Genomic DNA, 8,148 nt, shown 5'->3' with positions numbered 1-8,148 from the left:
AGTGTATGTGTTGGGTTTTGTGTCAGCGTTACTTGTATGGGTTCTCTTACTATTCGCTTGTTGTATTTCCTTGGTGGTTAGAGAGTTTGGGGGTGGCTTAGGGTGTGGTTGGTCGCAGTGGCGGAGAGCAGGCGGGGGCGGAGCTGGCATGCTTTCTGGGGGCGGGGGGCGCCACCTGCCAGGATTGCACTGCCGGGGGTGGTGCGCTCCCCCCCCACTCCTCTTCCTCCGCCAGTGGTTGGTTGAGGAGCAGACTTTTTGCAAAAGGAGGGCTGTGAGTTCAGTTCAGTTCTGTTACAGAAAACCAATTCCTGTGCTTAGAATGTGCTCAGAGACACCCTTTGATGCAATTTTCACTGTATTGTCAATGTTCAACTAATGCATGGGTAAGGAAACTAAGGCCCAGGGGCCAGATCTGGCCCAATTGTCTTCTAAATCCAGCCCGTGGATGGTCCAGGAATCAGCGTGTTTTTAAATGAGTAGAATGTGTCCTTTTATTTAAAATGTATCTCTGGTTTATTTGTGGGGCATAGGAATTCGTTAATTCCCCCCCCCCAAAAAAATATAGTCCACCCCCCCCCACAAGGTCTGAGGGTCTGTTGAAAAAGTTTGCTGACCCCTCCCCTGAACTAATGCATCCCATCAGTACAAGGATGTTCCAGGGAGTTGTGGAATCCTTAGAACACATTTAAGCAGGGAGGAGAGGCAGAGAAATGAGCTGAAATCCTTGTGTGGGTGGAACACTCACTTAGTGGTCCATGACTTTTGCACCTGGCTCTGCTTGATGGATCTGGGGTTCTAGTAAACAACAGCAACAGCAGCAGCAACAACAACAACAACCCCAAAGTGGATCCAAGAAGCCCAAAGTCAGCCCACCCAACCATCCTGGATAAAGCTTCCCTTGGGGTTAGTTCACACACCAGTTTTGTGTATATATTTTCGGTAAGCTTTTAATTAATCTGCAGCAACCCCTCAAAGCTAAGAAATCTCACTGGATTAAGTCAGCCTAGCTGTGCGATGAGTGAGACGTGCAAAGTCTAGAGTTTGATCCTGAACTGAAGTGGAAGATTAACATTTTTCTATAGAGCACAATACAAATGGGATAACTAACTGAAATACAATTCTTATTAATTAGGTCAGTCCATGTGTAAAGGGGTCATCAAGTATACAATAATATTTTCTCTATGACCTTTAAAGTGAGCAGCTTGTGCCTGTACTAATTTTTATTGATATGCAAGAGTTTCTTCCCCCATCTCTGTTAAGCTCCTGTTAACACCCATGGCTTCCTGACCCACTAACTGTGAGATATATTGATCCTTTTTGTATTGTGATCTATTTTTTAAAAAGGCAGTCTTCTTCAGAGGTTCAAGATTAAGCTCTAGACTTGCACGCCCTGCTAATCACACAGCTAGTCCAACTAAATCCGGTGAGATTTGTCAGAGTTGTAGAGTTTGCCTCAGATAAGCTTTGATTCAGACCCTTTGGCTGTTTCTGCCTAGAGCTTTTTTTCAGCGGCTTAATCAAACTCAAATGATCTCAGAAGCTCCCGCCAGTGGTACAGTTTAATGACTGCTCCATATTCTAAGGAGTTGCTCTGCTGCCTTAAGAGATCAACTAAAGGACAGGTTTCAGATTCAGAGCCTGCTGTATAAGCCTCCTACAGTTCTGGATGGGATTTTAATTGCAACCCTGCTTCCTTTAGAACTGGCAAAATAATGTCATCACAGCCGTAGGGCAAGAAGAAGAGAAGCAAAAATATTGGCTGGATATTTGCTTTCCTGTAGCGAGAGAGACTTATTTCATATCTGCCTTTTTATAAATTGGTAGGTATCGGGCCTTTGTACCTTTCAGACATTCCCTCATGGTATGAATTGAGCCACATTCACATCACATGGTTAAAGCACCATGAGACTACTTTAAACAGGGCTTCCCCCAAATAATTATGGTTAAATTCGCTTAAATTAATATAATTTAATTTAGATTTAGGTTAAATTAATTTTAGTTAAATTAATATAATTTAATTTAGATTTGCTTGGTAAGTAAAATGTGTGTAAAATTGCGTAGAAATCATTAAAATGATTGCCAAGTACTTGCAGTTATATTATATATTTATTTGGCATTGCCTGACATTTTCAGAAGGTAAAATTAAAATTCTTTGGTTTTCTGAAAGCAGTTTATGTGCTTCTTCATCACACGTAGACTTGCCAAGCTAAATGTTGTCCAGTCACAAAAAAATAACAGCAGATTTGAATTCCTCACACCCAAAAACATATTTTAAAGATCCCTCACCGAAGAAATGTGCAAAAATTAAGTTTCAGCTCCTAAAATGACACGTCCTTTTGCTGGGGGCTTGTTGTCATTTTTAAAGTATTTGCAATTCTTTTAAAATGTAGAGGTTGGCTTAGGTTTAGACACAACTTAGCACTTTAACAGACAGCCAAAGTCCACTCCTCCTGCATTAGATCCCCAGGGAAGCGGTCAGCATCCTCATATACTTGAAACTCAGCACTACCTCTCAAGTCTAGAGAACATAATGTACAAATAAATTGCAGATAACAATTTCAGGTATTGATTTATGTTTTACTTTTTGCAGAATAAACCGATGTTAAGTAAACAATGTGGTATTTTTAGGCTTGGATGAAATGGAGCTACTTACCTCACAGGACAAAACATTTCTTTCAAGTGAAGGTTAAAAAGGACAAATGTTTCTGGAGAGAGAGTTAGCACAACTGTTGTCAAAGCTTCTTTTCAAATACAGCGGTACCTCGGGTCAAGAACTTAATTCGTTCTGGAGGTCCGTTCTTAACCTGAAACTGTTCTTAACCTGAGGTACCACTTTAGCTAATGGGGCCTCCTGCTGCCGCCACGCGATTTCTGTTCTCATCCTGAAGCAAAGTTGTTAACCCGAGGTACTATTTCTGGGTTAGCGGAGTCTTGTAACCTGAAGTGTCTGAAACCCGAGGTACCACTGTAGACTACATGGTGGCAGTTGCTCAGCCCTCCTAAAAATCAGTAAGACTTTTCATTATAAGGATTGGGGTGATTACAGTTCTTATTATTATCTCAAAGCAGATCTCTCCCCCCCTCTCTCTCTTTGCCCATCTCATACACTTCTCCTGTATCCTCCTAGCAGCTGCTCATGTTGTCTCTGTGCCATGTGCAATATCTATGCAATGACTCTGACCCCTGAGCATCCTTGACACAACCTTTTGAGTGATGGATCCACATTGATAGAGGGCCCTAGAGAACCCTGGCTTATTCATGGGCTGACGTAGGAAAGGGTCAGAGTTGTGAGCGCTTGTCTTCTTTAAACATAGCATACCAATTAAATCCATTTCTGTATTACCGGAAGAGAATAATTTGCATGCAAGTGGTAAGAAATCTAGTTTGGCGACAAGACTCACATGCTCTTTTTAGAAATGTGCTCTCCATCCTAGAAAAAAGCAGAATAAATTAAACATAGGGGAAGAAGATTGACCTTTGCAGGTCAATTTTTAACCTAGTAAAAGTGCATGAATCTTTCTTTGCAACAGAAAGGGAGAAATTTTTAACCTAGTAAAAGTGCATGAATCTTTCTTTGCAACAGAAAGGGAGAAATTGCACTAAAATGTATAAAATTCCCAGCTGTTCATTATTATGGTATTAAGTCACAGAATATAAATTATTATTATTAATTACTCACCTTTTATCCAAAGGTCCCAGGTCAGGTTACATTTTTAAAAAAATCATTATTATGAAAACACAATATTAAGAACATGTTAAACCAATTTAACTTAATAATAAATAAATAACCCAACAGGAATAACAGATGTTGAAAAACCTCTGTGCTCCTTGTTAGAAGTAGCTTGTTGAGTGGGTAGCTGTTGCTCATGAAGAGGGAGAGGGCCAAGGCAATCCCCCAGGGGACTGGTGGTGGGACAACGATGAGTGGTCAGAGGGAGAAGAGGGAGCAGACTGGGAGGAGGAGGTGTCGGAAGCTGAAGAGGCAACAGGGTTTCGTGAGCAGCAAGAGACAGCAGCAGAGAGCAGTCCAGAATGAGAGGCTGGAGAGGTTGGGGGGGGGCAAGAGGCAGAGATGAGGCAGGCTGCTGAAGAAACCAGGGGGTCTCCCACTCCTGCTGCACCCAGCTCCCCTCCCTGCTGGTCTCCCAGGACCAGTGGAGGTATGAAGAGAGCAAGGCAAAGACAGAGAAGGCATCAGAATTTCAGATTACTTAGGAAGGAACTGGAGAAGGAGGAGACTTAGGTAGCTGTGAGAAGACAGGGACCTTCAGTCCTTGCAGCTGCCTCACTGGGGCAAGACCTACTGGGAAACGTTGCTGTGCTCAAAAGGCCTGGCCTTCTGAGTTGTTCCTATTTCTATGAAAAAAGAAAGTTAACTTCATTGACACTGTGTGAATTATTGCTGACCTGCTCCTGACACCCACCCTGACAGAAGCATGCAGTTGCACAGGCAGGATTGCCAGATTGGCTCCGCTGGTATGCAACCGGTTGACCAAGCAGTAAGCAAGTGTAGTGCTTCCATCCCACCCCAATGGGTTGTTTCAGTTCCTTGCAGAGGAAACACAGCAAAAACAGTCTTCCGTTTGCTTTTTCCACGAGTGGCTGATTGGATGAAGCTGTATTCTACTGGCTTTATCAACCTCAGCGTCACCCTCCCCTTCACCAACTAATTACTAGTAATGTTTTGCAGTCATTCTATCTCAGCTAACCCTCCCCTGTTCAAACCTCTCAATCTCACAACACTGGCTGAAATAATGCTTTAGCTGTAATTGTTTTTCGGTGTTTTTCACATTACAAGCGATCGGACAAGATGACCCGCAGGATCCCTTCCAACTCTCTAATTTTATGATTCTAGCTGTTTTTAGAATGTTTTAGATGTTTTGGAACACTTTAAAAAAACCGGACATTTCCCCCGCTCTGGGCTCCTTTAAGTGGAAGGGCAGAATATAAATTCAACTAATAAATGACCCCAGGATCAACTTCTTTGAAGACTAGTGGCTTCCTAGAATCTCAGTGCTGGTCTTTCCCAGCCTCGCTGCCCATTTTGCTGGAGAGACTGAAACTGGGATTTCAGCATCCAAGACAGATACTCTGGTGCCGATAAATGGACAACTTACAATCCCAGTAGTTTTCTCCCCCAAATCAGGCTACTGGTCCATCAAGACAGGGGTAGCCACCATGGTGATCTCAAAAAGTGGACTATAGTTCCTATCATCCCTGACCATTGGCAATGCTGGGTAACGTGAATGGGATTTTTAGTCCATACTCTGTAGATGATCTAGCCCAATATTGTATTCTCTGCTCAGCAACGGCTCCCCAAGACCCTAGGTCAATATTCCGTTTCTTTTCACCTCCACACTTCCTGCTTCCTCTTTCTCATTCAAAACCAAAAGTGTTCACCGCACAATTCCAAATGGCGAAGGTGTGTGTGTGCGCACACACACATTATTTCCCCCTCCCCTTAATGTGCCGTAGGCCTCTGAAACTCCAGTCAAGGTGCTAATCCCAAAATGAAAATCTAGAGGAAGTGAGAAAAGCCTTGGATGAATATTTTACCATTTAAGAAGTGATGACAGAGGCAAAAACGGAATTCAAAAGGGATGCCTCTAGGGAGGTCGGATGGGAGCAAGGACGGATGCTATATAGCAGAATTTTCCCCATTTATCATTGACAAGGGGCCAAAATGAATAAAGTAAACAATATAAAGAAGTCTGCATTGCTGGTTTTGGAACATATAATGTCATTGATTTGCAGAAAAAGGCATGTTCATATACCTTTTTTAATTGCATTTCCATTCTGCTCTTCCTCCAAGGAGTCTAGGCTGGCAGCTATCATTATCCCCCCTCCACATTGCATCCTCGTAACAGTAACCCAGTGAGATGGGTCAGGCTATATGTGATGGTGACTGCTTGTTCCCCCCACAATCCACCCAGCAAGCACTGCGCCTAAATGGGGATTTGCTGATTGCTGAGTATATTTGTCAAAGCCTTTTACAAATTTTAAAAATTTGTATGGACTTTATGTCGGTTCAGGGTCACATAAGGACACAAGGAGACCCCTCTGGATTAGGCCAATAGCCCATCTGGTCCTGTTCTCACAGTGGCCAGCCAAATACCTGTGGGAAGCCTGCAAGCAGGACCTGAACACAAGCACACTCTCCCCTCCCCCTGTGGTTTTCAGAGGCATTGCCTCCACCATGACCAGTAGCCATTGATAGACTTATCCTCCATGAATTTGCCTAATCTACTTTTAAAGTCATCCAGATTGGTAGCCATCTGTGGGAGTGAGTTCCATAGTTTTAATATGTACTGCATGAACAGGTTCTTGTTTCTATCTGTCCTGAATCGTTCTGCATTCAGCTTCATTGGATGTCTCAGAGTTCTAGTGTTTTCAGAGAGGAAGAACTATTCTCTATCCAGATGCAAGGCATAATTTTGTAAGCTTATTTCATGTCAACTCTTACTTGTCTTTTCTATAAACTATCAAGTCCAAATGTGGCAACCTTTCTTCACAGGGTCTTCGCTTGCTCCATCTCCTTGATAATTCTGGTTGTATTAACCGGTTTCAGTTTTAACCTGAGGATTGCCATTTGTTCAGTTTTAACTTTAACTTTCATTTATTTGAATTAATTTTGGGGTGCATTTTAATTGATCAATTGCTTGTTTTTATGCATATTGTATTATTTATATGATGTTAGCCACTCTGAGCCCGGCTCCGGCCAGGGAGGGTTGGGTACCAATAAAAATTTATTATTATTATTATTATTATTATTATTATTATTATTATTATTATTAACATTTTCCAACTCTGCAATATCATTTTTTTCAGGTGAGGTGACCAGAACCGCACACAGTATTCCAAATGCACCAAAGATTTGTATAACGCAGTGAGTTACATTTCATTGTAACCCACAACTGTATAAAGACTGGAGAACCCAGTTTGGAAATCACTGTGTAAGAAGCAGTACTGCCAATCTCCCATCCCTTTGCATTTACATGTGAAAGAAGGCGCCTTTGATCAGCCGGCTAGCCTCACATTGTTCTATGGAGAAAGAATAAGAAAGGAAAGACAGCCTCTTTTATATCGCTGACAGCCGCTCCTAAAATGACACTGGTCCTTCAACAATGCTCAATATTTAAAATGTCACTATTATTTGGTAGGAAAAATGACAACACAGCATTTCTTTTGAAGAATGATATTGTTGCAAGTCAACATTTCATGTAGCAGGAATTCAGGACCTTGAATAAGATGGCAGACCAAACTATGGCTGCATACGCATCAAATGTTTAAAGCACATTTTCCTCTCAAAGAGTCCTGGGGACTGTAGTTTGTTAAGAATTGTGGGAATGGTAGTTGTGTGAGGGGCAAACTACAGTTCCCAGGATTCTTTAAGCAGGGGTGGATGTGCTTTAAATGTAGGGTGGTTTTGCAATCAAATCTGGATGAACTCTCAGTAAAGAAGCTGTCAGAGAAACTGTCAGTCTTCTGAGTGGCACTGGCTGCATTGGGGAGTACAAGCCAGTGCTGCAAGTTTTCAAGTGACTCCCAGGCTAGCAAATTTGTTTTAAATGTATAGTACACCCACCCACCCTGAGAGACAAGCTGAAGGGAGGAAAGAACAGGAAGTCAAAAATAGCACTCTCAAATTCTGTCCTATCTGGTCCTGCCAACATTATAGGACCATCACAAACCTAGTTACAGTACTTGGCTTTGGCAAAGAACCATGCTGGGCGGTTCCTACATGAGACAGAATTTGGGAGCAGGGATGAGTGTTATGGACTGTCTTGTTCTTAAAATGTATTTGCAGCCCCTCCTGACTAGCTCCTTCGGGAGCAACGAACGCTGTTCACCTGCTCCCATGAACAGTTTTTGGTAGTTTATTAGTGTCTGCTTATTTTTTTAAAAAATGAAAATGTTCAAGGGGATTATATATCCCAATCACAAGAGATTAAATGCCTTTTTCTGTAGCTGTGATGGAGGAGCAAAAGGCAGCTTAGCCGTATTGATCGTTCCAGCTCATAACTAGTTCTGTCTCCGTTTGGCTTTGGACCTGTGGAGCATGTGGCTTGGTCTCTCCTGCCCAAACATCCAAGATTGCTGCTGTGTGTCACAGCCTTGCCTCAATCTGACAGGCTCTCTGGGATC

This window comes from Lacerta agilis, chromosome 2, assembly GCF_009819535.1.
Source record: "Lacerta agilis isolate rLacAgi1 chromosome 2, rLacAgi1.pri, whole genome shotgun sequence".
Taxonomy (NCBI): Eukaryota; Metazoa; Chordata; class Lepidosauria; order Squamata; family Lacertidae; genus Lacerta; species Lacerta agilis.
Note: the sequence above shows the minus strand (reverse complement) of the source record.